Below are 22,289 nucleotides of genomic sequence, written 5' to 3'. Positions count from 1 at the left end.
GCACCACTGGTTCTTGCTAAAATGATATCATGAAGGATGCTCTTGATGTCCTCCCACAGTTCATCGGGTCTTCTGTCATTAGTGTCTAAAATGTCAAATATGTTTTTGAGATGTTCTCAGAATTCAAGGGGGATAAAGTCAAGGTCAGATGTTGGCTCTCATTGATTTATTTTAATTTTCTTCAGCTTTAATCTGAGTTTACAGGTGAGCAATTGATATTCTGATCCATAGTCATACACTCACCTGACTTTAGCTGCTGGCATTGAGCTTCTCCATATTCTCTTTCCTCAGATGTAGTGAACTTGATTTCTCTTTATTCACCTGGAGTAGTCCATGTGTATTTTTGCCTTTCGTGCTGTTGAATAAAGTTATTGGCTAGAAACAAGTCCTCATTCTTGCAAAACTCCATCGCCTCCAGCTTTGTTTCTAGCTACAAGTCCATATTTTCTCACCACTGTTTCTTCTTTGTTCAAAATTTTGCATTACAATGATAAATAATTATCAGTACATCCAGATTGCAAGATTAATCAATTTTAGACTTAAAATGGTAGAATTATTAAATTTCCTTAATAGTAGATTTGGTGATGGGTGCATAAATTTGAATAATATTTGTATTCATTGAATTTCCTTGAAGGTGGATAGATAATATCTCATCACAGACAGCATTTACTTCAGAATAGATCTTGAAATGTCCACTCTGACAATGACTGTAATGTCATGTTTCTTTGTTGTGTCATAATAAATCATAAGATTTTTCATTTAAAATGTCTAATACCTGTCTGTTTCAGCTCACTAAATCCAAGATGTCAATCTTTTTGCATTCCAGTTTATTTTTTACTGCTTCCAGTTCCGTAGATTCATACTAGGCACATCCCAAGTTCTGACGATTAGCAGCCATTTGCAACTGTTTTCCCTGACCTTGAGTTGTACCCATCAGCAAATGAAGAACCCAAAGTCTTCACTCCCACAGGCTTTGCCAGATTTGCATCACCATGGTCAACTCCGCTCCAAAAAAGCAGCTTCTCCTCAGTCACATATCAAGTGTCTCCTAACCGACGAGAGACACATTTTTCCTGAATTTAAATCACACCATGTGTTCTAGTTTCCCTCAAAGCCTCGTGATCCTGGCACAGGTTCCACATGAGCACAATAAAGTTTTCTTGACTTTCTATTATTTCAAAGCTATACTTTGTCATGATACACTGAGTTGATTTCCAATGAATGGTCAATAAAACACCAGTAAACATGTTGTTGGTGTTCTCTCCCTTCATCCAAGATCCATCTAACACGGGCAATAAGCACATGCTCTTTATACCACATCCTTAGACTGCTGCAACTATTGCTAAATCCTTGGCATTCGTACATTGAGATGGATGAGTATAGACTACATTGACTTGAATAACCATGTGGTTTACTATTGTAGGATTTAAAAATCCCAAAGGAATGGCATCACAATTTTAAAAGAACATTTCAAAATCTGTCTTAAAATCTGATGCTCTATGTGACAGAATAAAGCCGCACTCCTACAAGGAAGTCCAGCTGTCAAACAGTATTCAAATAGACACGTCAACCAGTAAAAGCAGTGATGAAGAAGTGGTTGTTGTAGTACTTTGACGGTGAGCTGACAGAAGCTCAAGTCTGATTCAGGAGAGGACAGATTTGATGGATCTTGGCTCAAAAAAAGAGAATCCTGTAGAAATGTTTGTGTTTTATTGATTGTGGCAAGGCATTCAACTTGGCTATGAGTAGCCAAGATAAAAAATTATAGTTCCAGATTGCTTCATGGTGCTCAAGAGGAACTTATACATGGATCAAGAGGCAGCTGTGGGAATCGAACAGGGAATTCTAAAATAAAGAAAGGTGTGTGTCAAGGTTTTATCCTCCCACCACATTTAATCTATATGCTGAGAAAATAATAAGAGAAGTTGAGCTATATAGAAGAATGTGGCAATAGGATTGAAGGAAGGCTTATTAACAATCAATAATATGCAGATGACATACCTTGCTTGCCAAACATGAAGAGGACATAAAACACTGGCTGATGAAGAGCAAGGATGGCAGCCTTCAGAATATATTACGACTCAATGTAAAGAAGACCAAAATCCTCACAACTGAACCAATAGATGGCATCATTATAAATGGAGAAAAGATTTAAGTTGTCAAGGATTTTGTCTTGCTTGGATATACACAATCAATGCTCATGGAAATAACAGTCAAGAGAATAAAAAGTGCTTTACATTAGCTAAACCTGCTGCACAAGACCTCTTTAGAGCTTTGAAAAGTACAGATGTTACCTCGAGGACTAAGGTGGACCTGACCCAAGCCACATTATTTCAATTACACATCATATGAATGTGAAAATCAGATACATAGTAAGGAAGTTTGAAGAACTGGTGTTCTTGAATTGTGGTATTGGCAAAGAATATTAATTTTACCATGGGCAGAAAGGTAGACAAACTGTCTTGTAAGAAATATAGCCAGGCTGCTCCTTAGAGGCAAGGAATGACATATAATTGGACATTTTGGAATATGATTAGGAAAAACCAATCTCTGGAGAAGGACATCGTGATTGGTAAAGTAAAGGGGAAGTGAAAAAGAGAAAGGCTCTCAATAACAAAGATTCACTCAGGAGTTGCCACAATGCGCTGAAGAACAGGAACAACTGTGGAGACGGTGGAGGACCAGCGAGGCTTTGTTCTGCCATGTACAGCATCACTATGGGTTGGAAGTGAGTTGATGATACTGAATAACAACAACAATCAGGTTCTTAAATCTGAAATGTATCTAACATGTAATCAGGTACATTGATAATCACTGGTGATAGCAAAGTAGGAATCAAAGAGGATGGAACAATATTAGAAAATATGGCCTTTGGTATAGAAATGAAGATTGAGATTGCATGATAGAATTTTGCAGGCCCAACAATATTTACACTGGGAATACTTTCTTTGACAATATAAATGGTTACTCTACACATGGACTTTGCTACATGTAATACAAAAATCAAACCAACTCTACCTCTGGAAAAAGATAATAGAAAATTCAATATCACCAGCTAAACCAGGTCCAGGGCCAACTGCAGAACAGAAAATCAATTGCTCGTATGCCAGCTTAGGTTTTAGATGAAGAAATTTTAAAATGAGCCAAAATATTATCTTGAGTGTTTTCCCTTGAATTTACTAGCCAATCCTAAGGGTAGCACTTTGAACAGTAATGATAGGCCATCTGACAAGCTATGGATGGCATCCAAAACATCAAACACAAAGCAAACTACACTGCAACTCTTCCTACCTCTAGTGGATGCCAACACGTGACGATCCTGTAGGATAGAGTACAAGTGTCCCTGTGAATTTCTGAGACTGTAACTCTCTATTGCATTGGGAAGCCCCTGTCTCTCTCTCACAGAGAGTTTCAAATTGGTTATTTCAAATTAGTTACCTTACGGTTAGCTGCCCAACACTTAAACACCAAGCCCCAGAAAAGTAACGTAAGGAGCAAAGTGGATGTCAGAAAAGCCTTTGAAACGTGTTCACAAATACAGAGGAACTAACACAAATGGCAGAAGTGACGAAGAAAAGGAGCAGAAAATGAATTCTCAAAGGGCAACACAAGAAGACAAGTAGAGTATTATAATGAAGTATTTCACGAACCAGGAATCAGAATGGCAAGAAGGAAGAGCACATTTGTCATACATCAAGATGAAGGTATTAAAGAAGAAAATTTAAATATCAAGGGGCAATGCTTAAAGATTTTATAGGCACAATAGTGAAAGATGCAGGAACCATCAAAAGAAGAAGAATGAAACACAACTTCACTGTAAGTAAAATAATTTCTTGATATTCAACAATTTCAAAGGGTGACAGATGATCAAGGACTGATGGTATTAAAAGGAAGAAGTCCAAATTACACAAACTGTATTAGCAACTAAAAAGGCTCTAGGTGTAAAAGGATATCGGTTAAAATGTTTTGTTTTGTGTTTTAAAGTGATACACGCAGTCTATGGAAACAAATTTGGAAGCAAGTGATGTGGCAAACAGTGGAAGGAAATCCTTATTTGTACCCATTTAAAAGTAGAATTATCCCTGTGGAAATTATCAAACAATATCACTAATAGTAAATTCAAGTAAAATTATGGTGAAAATATTTTAAAGTTGACAAGTAGCAACACAAAGAGAACTGCCAGGAATTCAAGTCACATTCAGAAGATTTCTTGGAATGAAGGCTATCAGTGCTGATGTCATATGCATCTCGACTAAAAGCACTGAATACCAGAAAAAGAAAAATTGCATGTCTTATTGATCTTGCAAAAGTGTTTGCCTATGTAGATCATACTAACCTGTAGATAATATTAGGAAGAATGGGAATTCTAGAACACTTTATTAGGCTCATACAGATGCTGTACATAGACCAAGAGGCAAAAAGTAAAGTTCAGTTTGATGAATGTAAAATTTTACAATATTTTTTAATCTGTATAATGAGAAATACAAGAATCTAAACTACATGATGAATCACATGTCATCAAGATTGGCAGAATGCTCTGATAATATGCAGATGCTGCAACATTCCCTGTTAAAAGCCAAAGGGACTTGAAACACTGTGAAAATCAAAGACTTTAGTATTGATTGCACTTCAACATAAAGAAAGCAAAAGTCTTACAAATGTACCAGGAGACAGTTCCAAGAAACAGAAAAAGTTTGAAGTTGTTAAATATGTCATTTTACTTGGATCCCAAATCTACACTAATGAAAGCAAGCCATTGATAAAACCTGTTGCCCAGGTTCTCTTTAATGGACTGTCACTTTAAGGACTAAGGTGTGTTAATCCAAGTCATAGGATTTTTACTCACCTGCTGCATTTGGGATCTGAGCAATGAATAATGAAGACTGAAGAAGAATTGAGTTCGTTGAATTATACTGTTGACAAATACAAGAAATATAACCAGAATGCTCCTTCGATTTTGTGGTTTGCGCCATAGTAGCAGGAGGGCCGTGTCCCTGATATTGAAGTGTTTGGTAAAGTTTGAACAAAAAAGAGTAAGCCTCTCCGTGAAATGGACTGACACAATGACTTCAGCAATGGGCTAAACATAACCCCAATGGTGATGACGGCTCTACTTGGTCTCAAATACATTGGCCATGTTGTCAGGAGGAACTAGCTTCTGGAAAAGGACTCCATGCTCAGTAAGGTAGAGGCGGTCAGCAAAAGACGGACGGTTCTCATCCTCTAACAACCTTACCTAGATTGATTGGCATGCATACCTCAAGAGGAAGGGATTAAAGAAGAAACTCATTTCTGATACAAAGGGTTCGAACAGAAAAGACTGATGAGAATGTCACACGGTCAAGTAATGTGTCCTTCTGTTACTCACGATAAGTCTGAATCAAGTCCACAGCACCTGACATCAACTGCAACAACTTTAAAGAAGAACAAGAAGATGAACTCACGATTTCCATTCTCCAAATAGATTATACATCCACAGTAGTCCAAATATCATAACGCTGATAGAGTGATGTGTGCATTGATCCATGGAATATAATATGAAACCAGAAGTAAAAATATCAACCTAGGGACAGCATCTTTGACAAAGACGGAAACCCATTAAATGAAGAATAGAGTCTTTTAACCGATGGTACTGGCGAAACTGGGCATCTATTAGTGCAAAAACCTTAGCGGTCTGAATACATGGCACAAACATACTATGAAACATAACCAAAAATGCACAAATAAAAAGATAAACCCCACATCTGTTACCTGTTACCTCCAATATCAAACATTTATGTGCATTGACAAACTTCATCAAAAAGGTAAAAGCAGAAATGAGAGTGTGTGTGTATATATATATATATATATATATACACACACACACACGCACACAAAATATTTCTCAAACCTATGTCTTTAATTTTTTAACGAAATAACCTTATTACCTTCAAAGTATTCTCCTTTATACTTAATCCATTTGTTAAATCTGCAATTCCATTCTTGGAAACATTATTGAACCTCATTTGTTTGGATGCCTGACAGCGCCTCCTCTGGTTTTTTTCTTCACCTTTTCTACATTGTCAAATCGCTGTCCTTTCCTGTTCCTCATCATTTGAGGAAACAAAAAGAAGTTGCACAGAGTGAGTTCAGGTAAGTAAGGTGCATGGGGCAAGAAAGGCATGCTGGTTTTTGCCCAAAACTGGTGCACTGGGATGGCTGGATGAGCAGGTACATTGTTATGGTGGCAAAACCAATCCCTCGTCTGCCACAATTCAGGTTTTTTTATTATTTTCACACACTGTTGTGCTATCTTTTTAGAACCTCTAAATAGAAAGATTGATTAATAGTCTGACCTGGTGGAATGAACTCCAAATGCACTACAAGTCAACATTTTCATTATTTGGGCAGTTTATGAATATCCAGAATGAGGTTTGCAATCAACATTTAACCTTTTCTCAAGAGAGAAAGCCACTTGTACACTTGAGTTTTTCCTATAGTGCTAGCCTTAAAAGTTGTGTTCAACATCATAAAAGTTTCTGCAGCATGTTTCCTCAGAAAGAAACAAAATTTCATAGCCTCACTCTGTTCTCTTAAATTGGCCAACACAAAAAACGAGGTATGAGTAAAACTGCCTTTAAGAAAAAATTCACTGTGACCAAAATGAACCTTCTCTGGAGATGACAGTGGGTGCACTAAAACAGAGCAAGTTACTCAATACCTGCCTAGTGGGGAAAATGCATATTACCAATGCTCAATCCAGCAGAGCTCTTTCCCCCCATATTTTGGGATATATATATATAAAAACAATGGAACCTTCATATACTGCTCTGAGAATGTAAAGTGTAGTAACTACTGTGGAAAACAATATGGCATGTCTTCAAAGTTTTGGATGTGGAAATAAAATAGTATTGAGGGTGTCATCGAATCTCTCTACTAGATATATAGTCTACATAAATCAGAGCTGTTATACAAATAGATATACTCACACCCATGTTCATCACAGTACTGATCACATAAACGAAACCAAGTGCCCATCAATGAAAGAATATATAATAAGCAAATTGTGGCATATACACAGCATTAAATTATAGGCAACTTGAAAAAAATAATGAATCTGAAGAATCACATAGCAGGCAAACCCAGAGGACATTTTGCTGATTAAAGTAAATTATAAATATTAGGTAAGATCAGAAATATAAAACATCAAGAGATTTACATATTAAGGAAATAGACCTTGAGAGTGACTAGTGGTAGAAAGGAAAAGGAAGATAAATCAAGAACTAGACAGTAGACACATACTAATTGGGATAAAGCGAAAGACAATATACCAGAAGAATAAGGTTATCTAATTATAATAATGGTGATTCAAAGAAGATAGTGGGAAGAAGGCTAAATATATAAAGTAAACATTATTACATACAATCCTGCAATGACAGTAATAGCATGACCTATGAGTGGAGGCAAAAGCATACAAGCTGAACAGATGTGGGAAGGTGAATGGGAGTACATCCATTAATCTATGCAGATTTGACAAAGCCTAATTGTATGTATGTATTAATATGTGTTAAAAATATAGCCATGAATATATTGAGTATACACAGAACAAAGTTATGAAAATCTCTTAGTCACTACCAAACACCTTGAGGGAATGAACAGGTAGGCCTGAGGCTCAGAACCACAGTATCCCATGATAGCAGTGTCAACAGACAGAGCACAGACATTCCTCTACATCCCTCATTTACTTCTACATTCACAAAGACATTGTTATATCCTACATTTTTGAGTAACAACTATTTTTTAAAAGCTTGCAAGCAGCCATATAAGGTGCAACATTGATCTCCCTCTGTCTACAGCAGTGGTTCTCAACCTTCCTAATGCCGTGACCCTTAAATACAGTTCCTCTTGTGTGGTGACCCCTCCAACCATGAAATTATTTTTGTTACTACTTCACAACTATAATTCGTTAATGCTATAAAGAGGGAGACCCCTGTGAAAGGGTCATACAACCCCCAAAGGGGTCACGACCCACAGGTGGAGAACCGCTGGTCTAGAGCAAAGCAGAATGAGGACACTCAATGGGGCATCAATACAAGTAGTTCAGAGGCCTAATGGACCCCACAAATCTCTGCCTCCACCATTCTGAGAGGAAAGAAACTAGACTGCACCTGGCTATCACGACGCACTGCTCTGAAAATTATTACACTAGAAGTTCCTTGGGAAAATGAAACAAAACTCAAAATCATTAAAATTAACAATAGCAAAATGGAACAGTTTGGTGAAAGAGTGACTGGTAAAATCCATGAGGCTATGGATTTGTATGTTCCTTCAAGCCTGGAATTGAACTCATCCATATGGTTGAACTTCCAACAAAACAATAGGAAGTTCAGTAACATGTACAATAACAAGAGAGAAGTACACACCTGATAGAACAATCAACTCTATCACATAAAAATGGTGGCATTTGCCTAGGACTAACTCTCAGGAAGTAGGAAGGGATAAAAAGGGGGCATGTGGGAAGATAAGCACTGGGAAGGGGTGATGTTACATTGTGGAGATTGCAATCAGTGCCACAAACAAAACTTGTAAGAGTTGTTAAAAGGAAAACCGATTTGCTCTATTGACTTTCATTCAATTTACAATAATTTTTTCAAGAAGGAATGAAGCTTTAACTGCAATGAACATAATGAAATATTGAATTTTAAAACATTCATAACTATTACAATCATTAAATAACCACAAATCGCTAAGCAATATGTTTGTGGAAGTTTATTTGCTTCAAATTTAGGATACTCTAGATCAGTGTTAGAAGAAAGCTAGACTTTCATTTTCTCTATTTTTTATTGTGAAGTTTTATAGAACTATCAGTTGGACATCCAACTAAGATCAAAAAAGGAAGTACCATATATACTCATGTATAACCCGAGTTTTTCATGTGCTGAAAACTGGGGTTCGACTTATACACGGGTCAGTGGTACCCCAGAGAGGTGTAACATCTTGCTGGGACCCTTCCAAGGTAACAGGACAAGTGCCCATTATCTCGCGGGTGATTGCCACTTCTCCGCAGTTCATTCAAAGCCCCACTGACCCTGCAGGGCTTTGAATGTTTGTTTACTCACATCTAACCAATCAGAGGCTTCCTATGACGTGTATCTGTGAATAAGCCTTTTAAAGACCATGTGTGAAGGATGTGGCATGAATGGATGTCATCTAGTCAAGCCCAATTAACAACAAGAGGAAGTCTCATGACGCCTGACATAGAGTTAATAGCAAAGTGGGTTTGAGACACATGGGAAGACATTCCAGAAGACATGGTGCCACATCCCTTTCAGAAATATAGTATTAGGCATGCTATGAATGGCAGTGAAGACTGCGCTTTGTATGAAAATGACAACAGTGATGGTGATGACGGCGATCTCAGTGAGGACAGCGTCTATGATGACCTCACACCAGCTGAAGCTCTGTATTGGGATATGGATGATGAGGAGGAATCCAGTTTTGAAGGATTTTAACTCTACATTTTAGCTTGGTTGCCGATTGAGCTCAGGGAAGAGTACTCTTAAGGTATCATTGTTGATACCTTATTGTTTCTGTTGAACCTATTTTCCACTTACTGTGCTGGTTTACTAATGATAAATGACTTTTCCTTTTATTTACATTTTTTATTTAAAATAAATATTTAAATACATTACCCCACTGATGTCTCAATTTTTAGTAATTTTATTTTCATTTGTTTTGATTATTTAAACTCACCAATAGCTTCTGCATTTTCCACCCTGGGCTTGTACTCGAGTCAATCAGTTTGTCTGGTTTCCCAGGTAATAATTAGGTACCCTGACTTATACTCGGCCGGCTTATATTTGAGTATATATGGTAGGTTACTAACATGCTTTCATATTTTTGTTATAGTATAAAACTATTGATCACTGTCACAGATGTTTATGTCACAAAAATGATTATAACATAAAAGTTGGGATGAAATATGGTGTGAGTCTTGATGAGGTATAGGATTTTAGCAGACAGACACAGGCAGGGAGAAGCAAAGGCACAAGGGCAGCAAAGAGGGACAGTCAAGAATCCTACATGACTTCAGCAGGCAACTTGCATAGAAGTAGAGACTTTGTTCCTGAAAAGACAGAGCTAGTTATACAAGCCAGACGCTTCAGTCCCTGATTAAGGAAATTGGACTTTAAGCAGGTTCACCATTAAGCACAAAATCTGATTTTTGATACTACAAATGACACTGTTGAGATAGGGTTTTATTAAAATTGACCTGACTAGGAATTTCAGGACATGTCGAAGGAGATAAATCTGATAGAGTAAAAGAGAACGTAAAGGAATACATGAATAATGTATTCATAGAAGTAGAAAGTTATTAAGCATATAGAAATGTAAAATTCCTCTTTTTGCTGATTAGAATATACTCTACTATGTGTTCCATGTCTATTTCTATCTCTTTTCGTGTTAACTACTCTTACAGCGAGTAGGGTAAAAAGAGGAAGACCTTCAATGAGATGCGTTGACATGGTGACTGCAGCAATGAGCTCCAAACTCACAATTGGGAGGATGGCACAGACCAGAGAGGGATCCAGTGGGTTGCACACTGGGTCTCTATGAGTCGTATCCAACTTGAAATCACTTAACAGCAACAAGTACAACATTTCAATCAGCAATTTAGCCAAATTATTTTTTTCAAACACTGGTTGGAGAGGTACCTAGTTGATTAACAAATATATTCACTTTATAGAGGGTTGATTTACAATTTGTAAGACAGGACAGATGAACCCCTCAGGACCAGAGGTGAGAGCGGTGATACCTGGAGGGTGGAGGGAAGGTGGGATAGAAAGGGGAACCGATTACAAGGATCGACATATAGCTCCTTTCCTGGAGGACAGAGAACATGAAAGTGGGTGAAGGGAGACATCAGACAGTGTATATATGACAAAATTATATTTCATAAATTATCAAGGGTTCATGAGGGAGAGGTGAGAGAGGGGAGTGCTGGGGGGAATTGAGGAGCTGATGCCAGCGGCTTAAAGTGGAGATCAAATGTTTTGAGAATGATGAGGACAGAGGATGTACAAAGGTGCTTGACACAATTGATGTATGTATGGATTGTTAAAAGAGTTGTATGAGCCCGCAATAAAACGATTAAAAAAAAAGACAAAGAAGAACTGAATCTCTTCGAAATAATAGAAAGATAGAAAAGACAGCAGGAAACAAGCTGTCATTTTTAACCCAACACTAATATGACGAAATGTTTTGTCAGATTGCATAGAGATGGTTTATCTCATACCACCAGGCGTGAGAAGTGTGTCCTGCTGACTTATTAGAAACGGCTTTCTGGTCATAAATACCTTCTGCTGTCAGAGGTAATGACCAGTAACAGCAAAACTCTAATTTAGTCTCTGGGCCAGAGTCCAGCAACACAGGAAACCTGTATCACAATGTTAGTTGTATTCATTCTATTTTTTTAAATGCTTCTTCATCCTATATAATGTAACAGAAAAATAAACCAATGCCAAGTCTCACTTCATTGCCAAGTTTCACATTTATGCCTGTGTTCCATCTCTTCAGATTTTACCTTTTACAACGCTTCCCTCCTCTGTTTTATGTAATTCATGTTGTCTGACTGATCTCAAATCTTCCCTTTCTGATGAGAGTGTGTTCAGCACACTTTTCTACTCTAGCCCGCCACATCTAATTTCTTTCTACTTACAAATGCCCTCAGATCATCAAAACCTCAAAGATAATGCATAATTCAGTTTTCTATCAATTAGAGTCCTAAAGAAAAGATTCCTTAACATGACCCTAATATTAAAAAACAACAAAACAGCAGCTCAAAAATCTAAGAAACAGTCTTTAAAGCCTTCTTAAAAAGGAAAGGCCACCCTCTCCTTTGCTGTTTCTATCCCGATGATCCTAGTTCTAGAAAAATAATAATAATGATAATAATTAGATTTTTTTGAATTAAGATAGTTCTATCTTTTCAAAAATTTTTCCATCTTCTGAGAGACTGTTTGTTGCGAGTTGCCACGGTGTCAGTTGTGACTACTGTGCACTCCCGTGGGTCAGAGAACAGCTGCCCTCTAGAGTTTTCAAGGCCCTGCTCTCCCAGAAGAAGATGGTCAAGTCTGTCTCCTCTGGTGATTCTAGCTGGGTTTGAACCCCCAACCTTACCACTAGAATCAATCACTTAAATGTTTGTGTTACCCAAAGGCTCTATTATTAATAAACATTCTAATTCTTGTACTCAATACTGTTTCTTTTTTGTGTGTGTATGTATAAAAAAGTTGTCCTTCTGTTTTTGAAGCCACAGCATAATAATGAATAATAAAATAATAGACACATTTTCACATTGAATTGCTAGCCTCAAAGGCAGAAGTTCTAAACCACCAGTTGCTCCATGGAAGAAAGGTGAGGTTTTCCACTTTCATAAAGAGTTACAGTGGGTGGGTGGGTGGGGGGAGTGACAATGGAATCCAGGTACAATTGCCATGCAATGCTCCTATTGATAGATCAGAAAATTAAGACTCAAGGAGTCCAATGGCCAGTATGGGGAGGCTGAGTGCTATAAATATAATTCCAGTGTACTAGGGTCTGTGGTTCAACCCTCCCCTTGTGATTTTCACCCTCAGAGTGATTTGAGGACTCGCAGAGACACGAAATTCTTCGTCTCTGCCTCAAGTGCTCCTAATCCATCGCCAAGTCCAGTAGGATGGTACCTGCTACCCCTCCATGCATCCGAGATCTGAGACCCGCAGCATGCGTTAATTTCCTGACTGTTGTCTAAAGGTGGTGGTCATAATCCCAGGATTACGGAGAGCCTCCAAAAACAAGCCACAAGAGCTCATACCAGAGCTACCCACCCTGCTACAATCTCTGCTCATACTTTCACCGGGTTTGCATCTCCCCTCCCTGCCCAGGAACAGAGCAATGACATCAACCACTGCTTTTCTCCTTCTCCCCAGCATCTTGTGCACCACCTTCCAGCGTGGGTGAAGATAGAGAATTAGACACTAATTTTCTGCCATCAGAGAGTCCTTAGGATATGTACCTGTAGCAGAACACAGATCCCCAGGGTGTAGCCTACAGAGCCATGCAAGAAAAAGCCAGGAGTGACAGAGGAGGGCAGCTGGGAGCACTCAGATCCAGTGGGACCCAAACTTACTTGGCCAATCTAATCCCTAATGCCCTCCCTTCCCTAGAGGACTGCATGGTGCAGTCCCCATAACAGTGCACCTGAAAACACCCCCACCAAAAAAAAAAAAAACTTAAAAAATGCTTTCATTCTGAGTCTGTGTTCCTTTGCATAGCTTTGAATGTAAGCCACCAGAAACCTGGTACATTAGCAAATTCCACCAGGAGCTGAATTCCATGGCCTTAGGCAAAAACTAGTTTTACCAGTTATGGGCTTGACAAAGAGTCTTTGAAACTCTGTTAAAAGCCACACAACAATCAGTCAACAAAATAAGCTTTCCATGGAGTAACACATTGCTATCCTACACCCGTATAAGCAACTTAGGGAGGAGACAGGAATAGCCCACATCCTCCTCACTCCCACTTGGCTATCTCCACCATCCCCATCCCCTCAGAACTGATTCACCAGAGGTATATTCTCTCAAGATACCTCAATCACATGAATACAGCTCTCACAGCAATACCAGACACCAAAACATCACCCTAGCCTGAAACTCACCCTGTCTCTGACACCCTATAAGGCAGTAAAACATCATACCACCAAACACTGTCCCTACATAAAACACAGAGTAGACAAGGGCCCCTGGTGGATGCAATATACTCCCTTGACCCCAACCGCGATAATCTCTGGAAACTGCTCTCTTTATATCAGCAGCACACAACCTCCTTTAAACTCACCAAGTAAAATTGCAGCTTGTAGGGAGAGAACTGGCCCCCAGGGAGATGAAGATGCAACTTGATCTCGTGGCATAGCTTGCTCCAGATAGTTGTTAGACCTATTTGTATTAGCTTCAGAGGAAGAAAAAACAGGGCACCTTTCCTGGCCACAGGAATTGGGACTTAGCATGTCAGGGTTATCTGGCAACCTTCCCTGCCCCTGGAAAGACAGGCAGCAAACACAGGGTCCCTTTACTCTCACCACCTTCTGAACAGAAGCCCCCTTATTGGTGCACCCTCAATAGTAGTCTGCATCTACCTTGGGATTATGCTTAAGTCGAGGAGAAATCACACACAATTAAAAGTCTGCACTCTCCCTTTCACAATTTACAGAGTCGACCGGGGAAGCTAGCAGATTTAACATGCCCATCATGCACCCCAACCACCACAACTTCAAGAACCCACTTCTTATACCTCAAATGCCTATTTCCACCAACTTACCATTTAATACATATCCCTCATAAACCTCTGTGCCCAGATCTCTATGAATGCTGGTCCACCTGTGTATCAAACCTGGCACTGCTGCCAGCACTTGGAGTCTTTGACCATACTGTGCACAGGTCCATTGAGTAGCTCCCTCCCACACTAAGGCCTGTAAATGAAAGCCTCCGCTGATTGTGATCAGCCTGCCTAGCATCCCCCTTGTTGTATGCGATCACCCCTCATACTCTGCTAGAGAGAAACACCTGTGTCACTCTCTAAATAGATAGTTGAGCTTCAGCGTCAATCCCAATGAGATAAAGTTGTACCTTGAACCTGCAGCACAGCTGACCCCAGGAAGTCCTTAGAATCATGACTAATAGCTTCCGAGAAAGAAATCCAAGGCTCTTAGACTCCCAGGAAAATGGCACTAAGTTCCGCCAACATTCCATGTGGACAACAATCCACATCAATAGCCACAAAAGTAAGCAAGAGAAAGAAAACATAATGTTGGAGAAATGCCTAAATCTAGTGACATACATAGAAGAGGCAGATTTTGAACTGCCATACAAAGAAATCTTCCGTATGTGCTTAGAGTCATACAGAATATGAGGGAATCAATACAGAAAAGGGATGAGAAAATAGAGAGGATAGAGTCTGCTTGCTGAGGGAAATACAACAGTTAAGGGAAAACACAGCAGAAGCATAGCAAACAATAAAAAAAGAGAACCTTACCACCAGGCTGAAAGAGGCAGAAAATCATATCAGTGACCTTGAAGATAGCCAAGTAGAATCCAACAAACAGGAGTGATAATCAAACAAGATAAGCAAAGAAGCTGAAGAAAACCTGAGAAAAATGAGCAAAGTTATGAAGAGAAACAATATTCAATATTCAAAAATAAGGTTATAACATTAAAAAATAAGGTTACCAGAGCAAGACATAATGAAAAAAATCAAAATTCAAATTAGCAATGGAATTCCTGAAAGGAAAACTTCCCCAATTTAATGGAGAATCAGACAATCATCCAGGAAGCAGAGAGGACATCAATCAGACTGAACCCCAAGACAAACCCATGAAGGCATATAGTAGCCAAATTATCCAACTTTGAGGGAAAGGAAGAAATCATGAGAGTAGCTAGAGAACAGAATATGCTCAGACTTATCAGCAGAAACCATGAAGAGGAGAGACTGGAACACTGTCTTCCAAAAGTTGAAGGAGAATAACGGTAACCCATGAATCCTCTATCCCACCAAATTCTTCATCAAAATATACAGGGAAGGGTTTTCCCAGATCAGGAAAAATTTAAGAATACTTAAACACACACACACACACACACACACACACACACACACACCCAGCAATAAAAAATTAATTTCCAACTTGCTTTGGTCAGAAGACCACCATCCACAGAGCACAAATAAGAGACAACCACATAGTGTAACACTATCCAGAAGTTAGAGCCATAAAAGCAATGCTCAAGATCAGTAGGAAAAAGCTCAAAAAGGAGGTTACAGAACTAAACTCTATAATATGACAATTTCACCTGATAGGCATATTCAGAGTTCCCCATTCAACTGCAAAAAAACAGCAAAACACATTCTTTTCAAGTTCACATGCCATGTATATGAAAAGAGACCACGGGGTGGGACACAAGTCAAGTTTGAGCAAACTCAAACACATAGAGGTCACTCTGACTGCCTTCTCTTACCACTGCCCCATACACCTGGGAATCAATGAAAGAAAGATTTTTTTAAAAAAGAGAAAGGAAATGTATGGATGATCAATAACTTACTTCTTCAAGAGCAGTGGGAATTGTTCCAAATTTGAGATGAAATTAGAGAGTTTCTAAAGAGCAATGAAAACACCAATACAACATACCAAAATCTATGGGATTCAGCAAAGGCAGTAATCAGAGGGTGATTGACAGGGATAAATGTGTATATATAGAAGGAAGAGAGACATATTATGGATACCCTCACACAAACCCTTCAGCAGTTGGAAGAGAGTTGATAGAATAATCATTTCTTTAATAGAAAAAGAAACAAATTATAAATACCATGGAAAAGATAAATGAGTGGGAAATATCCACATGGAGGGATGAAACAGGAAATTTCAATGAATTCCAAGGAAATTAAGAGACTAATTGCACAGTACTATGAAAGCCTGTACTCCAAGGAATACAACAACCTGGAAAACATGGACAAAAGCTTCTAAATATGAATGATCTCATATAGATGTCAAGAACTTGAACAGACCCATAGATATAGGAGAAATAGATAAGGTTAACAAGAAACTACCAACTAAAATAAGCCCCAGCACAGATGGCTTCACAGGAGAATTATACCATCACTCAGGGAAGAGCTGACACCAATTCAACACAAGTTCTTCCAGACATAGAAAAGGACGGTAAACTCCCAACCACAATTTATGAAGCTAGAATAACACTGATACCAAAACCAGGCAAGGATCTGACAAGAATAGAGAACTACTGGTCGATATCTCTAATGAACATAGATGCAAAAAAATCCTTAATAAATTCTTGGCCAATAGAATACAAAAGTATAATAAAAATAATAATTCATCACAACCAAGTGGGATTTATATTAGGGATGTAAGGATGGTTTAACATTTGAAAATCCATCAATATTATCCACCACATTGAGAAGAAAAAGAACAACCAAAAGATAATATCAGAACATGCAGAAAAATATTCAATAACATTCAACAACCACTCCTAATCAAGACACTCAAGAATATAGGACTGGAAAGACATTACCTCAATATATTAAAGCTATATATGAAAATCCAATAGCCAGCATCACAATCAATGGAGAAAAGTCGAAGACATTCCCATTGAAAAAGGAACCACAGTGATAAGAGTTGTATGATCCCCCAATAAAATGATTTTAAAAAGAAACCAGATGAGGATGACCTTGCCCAACTTTCATTCAACATTGTCCTGAACGTCCTGCCTAATAATATAAAGCAATGGAGGGATATCAAAGTTATACATCTGGGGAAAGGAGTGACGTTATCATTATTTGGAGATGATTAGATTTTGTATATTGACAACCCTAAAGGCTCTACAACAGGAGCTCTGGAAGCGATAAAGGAATATGGTAGAGTGGCAAGATACAGGATGGACAAGAAGTCAATTGCATTGCCATATAAAACTGATGGGATTGCAGATAAACAGATCAAGAAGGTAGCATCCTTCACAATAGCCAAGCATAAACTGAAATATCTAGAGATATACCTATATAGAAAAAAAATCTGTACAAAGAAAATTACAAATGGAAAATAATCCCATGCCATTGTTTCAGTAGACTTAATATTGTAAAGATGTCTATCCTACTTATATAAGTTCATTGCAATTCCAATACAAATACCAACAGTTGTTATTTTAATAAATGAAAAAAACTGACTACCAACTTCATATGGAAAGGGAAGAAACCAAGAACTGGCAAAGAACTCCTCAAAAAGGAAGAATAAAGTGGGTGGGCTTGCATTAACTGACTTTAAAACGTATTCCACAGCCACACTTGTCTAAAGAGCATGGAACGACAGAGACTCAGACCAATGGATCAGAACAGAAACTCCAGAAATAAAAGCAGCAGAATACAGACAACTGATCTTTGATAACCATCCCTCCACCCCACCCCCAAATCAAATGGGAAGCAGATGCTCTTTTTAACAATTGATGGTGGAAAAAAATAGATCTTAATCTGTAGAAGAATGAACCAAGAAACTTACCTCAACCTATACACAAGGATAAATTCAAGATGGATCCCAGATCTCGAGGTAAAATCCAAAACTATCAGAATCATCAATGAAAAAATTGGGACAATGCTAAAAACCTTAGTGTGGGGAATCTATGGGTGATCGGCTATTATGAAGGATGGACATGCAGAGGAAGAGAAAATAGATGTGTGGGAAATACTAAAAATAAAACACGTGTATGCACTGAAAGACTTCATCAAAAGAGTTTTGAGAGAGCCCACAGACTGGGAAAAGATATTTAGTAATGACATATCAAACAGAGGTCTTATGACTAAAATCTACAGAACCCTGTAACTTTACAATAAGGAAGAAAATAAAAGAATCGCCAATAGAGGAGATGGGCCAGAGACTTGAACAGAAGATTCACAAAGCCCGAAAGGTCAATAACATATGCCAAAATGTTCCCAATCATTATCTATTCAGGAAATGCACATAAAAACAACCATGAGATACCACTTAACACCCACAAGGATAGCCCAATTCACAAACAGAAAGCAACAAGTGTTGGAGGTGGTGTGGTAAGATAGGAACTCTCCTTCACTGCTGGTGGTCTTGTACATACCTAAAGCCATGTGGAAAGTGTTTTCAGAATACCTAAAACAGATGCAAACTAAGTTACCTCACAACCCAGCAATTCTACTCCTGGGCATATACCCAGACGAAAGAAGAAACCGGTCATGACAAGACATCTGCAGTCCAATATTCATTGATGCACAGTTCACCATTGCAAAGAATTGAAAACAGCCTAAATTTCCATCAACAGATGAATGGAGTAGAAACTGGTATACACACATAATGGTGTACTACACATGCCTATAAAATAGTGATGAAGCAATGAAGCACCTCATCTCGTGAAAGGGTTGGGCCTTTACTTAAATCTTACCTCAGTATGAAAACGGTTTGTTGAAATAATGTGCCATTATAAAACACTCACCTTCTTGATATGATCTCTGAAGATAAAATGGGTGCATAAGCAAATGTGGTGAAGAAAGATGATGGTGCCTTGCTGTTAAAAGATAAGTGCCTGGGGGTCTTAAAACCTTGAAGTTCCCTGCCAAATCACAGGGAAGCAACAAAGCCCACATTGGGGAAGTACACCAGGTGTGATTATGAGGTGTTGATGGAATGGGTATCAGAAATTCAAAAACAAGCAATCAGATTGATGTGAAGGAACATAGACAAAGTGGAGACTCAAAATTGTATAGTACCTCATAGAAGGGCTTCGTACAAGGGGTGATATGTCCAGGGTATAGTATAGCATAGATAAAACACACATAAATATCTTCTAATTCTTTAATATTTCCTCACCTCACTATCGTGGTCTTAGTTTCACCTCTAAGACCTATGAATGTTCATTTATATAATTACAGTCATTCAATGCATGAAATCCAAGATAGATAATTCCTTCAGAAATAGTAATGGGTGTAATGATTTCCTGAGGGTCTGGGATGAGAGGGGTGAAGAAATACATTGGATGGTGTAATATATGGTATATATTAAGGGTTCCTGGCAGGGAGAATGGGGAGGGAGGGGATAAAGAGGAATTGATATCAAAGAATTCAAGAAGAAAGGAAATGTTTTGAAAATGATGGTGGCAGAAATTGTACAATTGTGCTCGTTCTAATTGCATTATGGATTGTTATAATAATATCTGTAAAATCTCCCAATAAAATGACTTAAAAAAAAGTTACCCTCTCAGAAATCCACAGGTATAGTTCTACAGTGTTGTATTGGTAACGTGAGTTGCAATGAACTCTATGGCAGGGAGTGTTGAGTTTTATAATTAAGGGCATTTGCAAGCATTTTATTTTTGAGACTATATGTTTTAGTAATTTTTCTGAATTTATTTAAATATAATTTAATTTATACATTTATTCTTTGAGGTATATATCAATTCCCCTTTTAGAACTGAGAAAGATATGATCTAGAAAGTTTAAGCAAACTTTACCCTAGTACATAACCAACCCAGGTAAGGATTGTCAGTTTGAACTTCAAAGCTCATTTTCTTAAGACTTACACAATACTGCCCAATCAAAGTCCATTATGCTGACTGAAGAAGGTTCGGGCTCATTGAAGTTCAGACAGAGGGGGGCAGGACAGGATAGCCATATTAAAGAGAGAATTATTTTGTTCCTCTTACTAAGAACCAGGCTCTTCCTTCTATGAAAAGTCCAAACTAAATTGAAATCACATCACAGAGTTGTATTACCCATATTCTCCTCTAGGCTTGGAATATTGCTTTATAATACCCTACTATAATTATTCCATTGCATTTTTCAAATAGAGGTATGGCTACCATGAGGAAGTCAGGTGCCTCTGACTATATATGTACACCTTCCAGCACTCATTTTCAGACCCCTGCACAGTGCAGATGAAGTCCTGTGTTACTTTCTTTGCACAAAGTCTTTCATCTTTAGCTCCTTTCTAGTGTAGCCATCAGGTGAACCCCTTTCTATGATTAAACCCCGTTGAGAAACTGAATAGTGCTGTATACATTTGCAGTAAACCGCATTGGAAGTGTTCGTATCTGAACACTTCTGGTTCCACTATTGCCACAAGACAAGCCATACCTTAAGCCTCCTTCCCTCTTTCCCCTATTTTGACATCCACCACATTTCCTGGTGCACTCTACTTCTATGCTTGCTTTAATAATCCATTGCAATGGCTACACAGAACTAAAACATGATACTGACAATTAAGGTAGTTTAATAGAAAAATTAATAGGCTACCACAGGTGTGGATCAGCAAATAGTAGGGATACAATTCAGAGCAACACTTCTCAGCTAGCAAGCAAGTCTCTCTGTAGCCCTCACGCTCTCAGTCATGTAGTCTCTTGACCTTTGCATACACCATTCCATCTGTTGCTCTATCTCATGTTTCCATAGTCCCCAAACGGAAGGTATCTCATAGTCTCAGCACGGCTCATGTAAGGCTCCGTAACACAAGCGCAGTTGCATCTAGTCTCAGTGGCCTCCGACACTTCAAACAGAGATTTTGGACATGATCTTTCATATGGTTCTACATTTTTTTCTCTGTGTCCCATAGAGCTCTTAGACAGTGTGCGATGGCTTTACTGGGGGTGACCATGCCCCCAGGGAAGCATGGCTTCTTCAGTCCCACCCTCCACTACACCCCAAACCAAACTCACTGTCATCAAGTTGATGCCAACTCATAGTTGAGCCTCTTGGACAGGGCAGAACTCTTCCTGTGAGTTTCTGAGACTAGAACTGTTTACAGGAGTTGAAAGCTTTATCTTTCTCTCCAGCAGCAGCTGGCGGGTTTTAAACTTGGAATGCTGCTGATCGCAGCGCAACTTCTCTATGAAACTATCTTAATAATCCAGTTTAAGTGAGTGTTTCCTCATCATCCAGATAGAATATATATCGTGAAGGGTAGAACCCTGACTCACACCTATCCAGATTGCAAACCATGTAATATTCCCTTTTTCTGTTTGCACAACTGCTTCTTGATCCAGGTGCAGGTTCCTCATAAACACAATGTAGTGTTCTGAGTTTCCAATTCTTCTCGATGCTGTAATTCTTGCTAATTTAATAATCCTACCTTGCCTTGTTTTAGTTAAACTAATGCAAGCTACCTGACATAAAGTTGCCAAAATAAATAAGAATATTTAACATTAAAATGTATGATTTTCAATTCAAGGTCAAAGTTGCTTTTCTACCTAGGGATTTTCCCCATTTTTAATTCAGACACCAAGATGACACAGGGCTTTTGTCAGAAAGGAAGGATAATAGGAATACTCACTATATCAAAGTGCATTCCATGAGTGAGAACAAATTACATGGATGTACCCAAAGATGAAATGTGGCAAAATTGGTGTGGGAGGTACAAAAACTTTGGTGTACACTTAAGTATCCTTCCAGAAATATGTAACAAAGTCTATCAAGAAAGTGAGTAGCCTGGTGGAAAAACAAATGCAAATAAGTCTGGAACACACTTAAAACATAGGAAAAAAAGGATTTCCAAAAAACAAGAAGTGGCCATGTCTTTTGGACTGGATCAATGAAAGGAAAAAATATTATTGAAACGCGAAACATTCAAGGACATTGCAGTGGCCCCCTGGCAGTGTAGCTGTTACACACTGGCTGGGATCCACAAGGCCAGCAATTTGAAACCACCACTGACTGAGGGAGACCTTACAGATTTAGTCTCAGAAATCCACAGGGGCAACTCT

The sequence above is a fragment of the Tenrec ecaudatus genome, chromosome 6 (assembly GCF_050624435.1).
Source record: "Tenrec ecaudatus isolate mTenEca1 chromosome 6, mTenEca1.hap1, whole genome shotgun sequence".
NCBI classification, from domain to species: domain Eukaryota; kingdom Metazoa; phylum Chordata; class Mammalia; order Afrosoricida; family Tenrecidae; genus Tenrec; species Tenrec ecaudatus.
Note: the sequence above shows the minus strand (reverse complement) of the source record.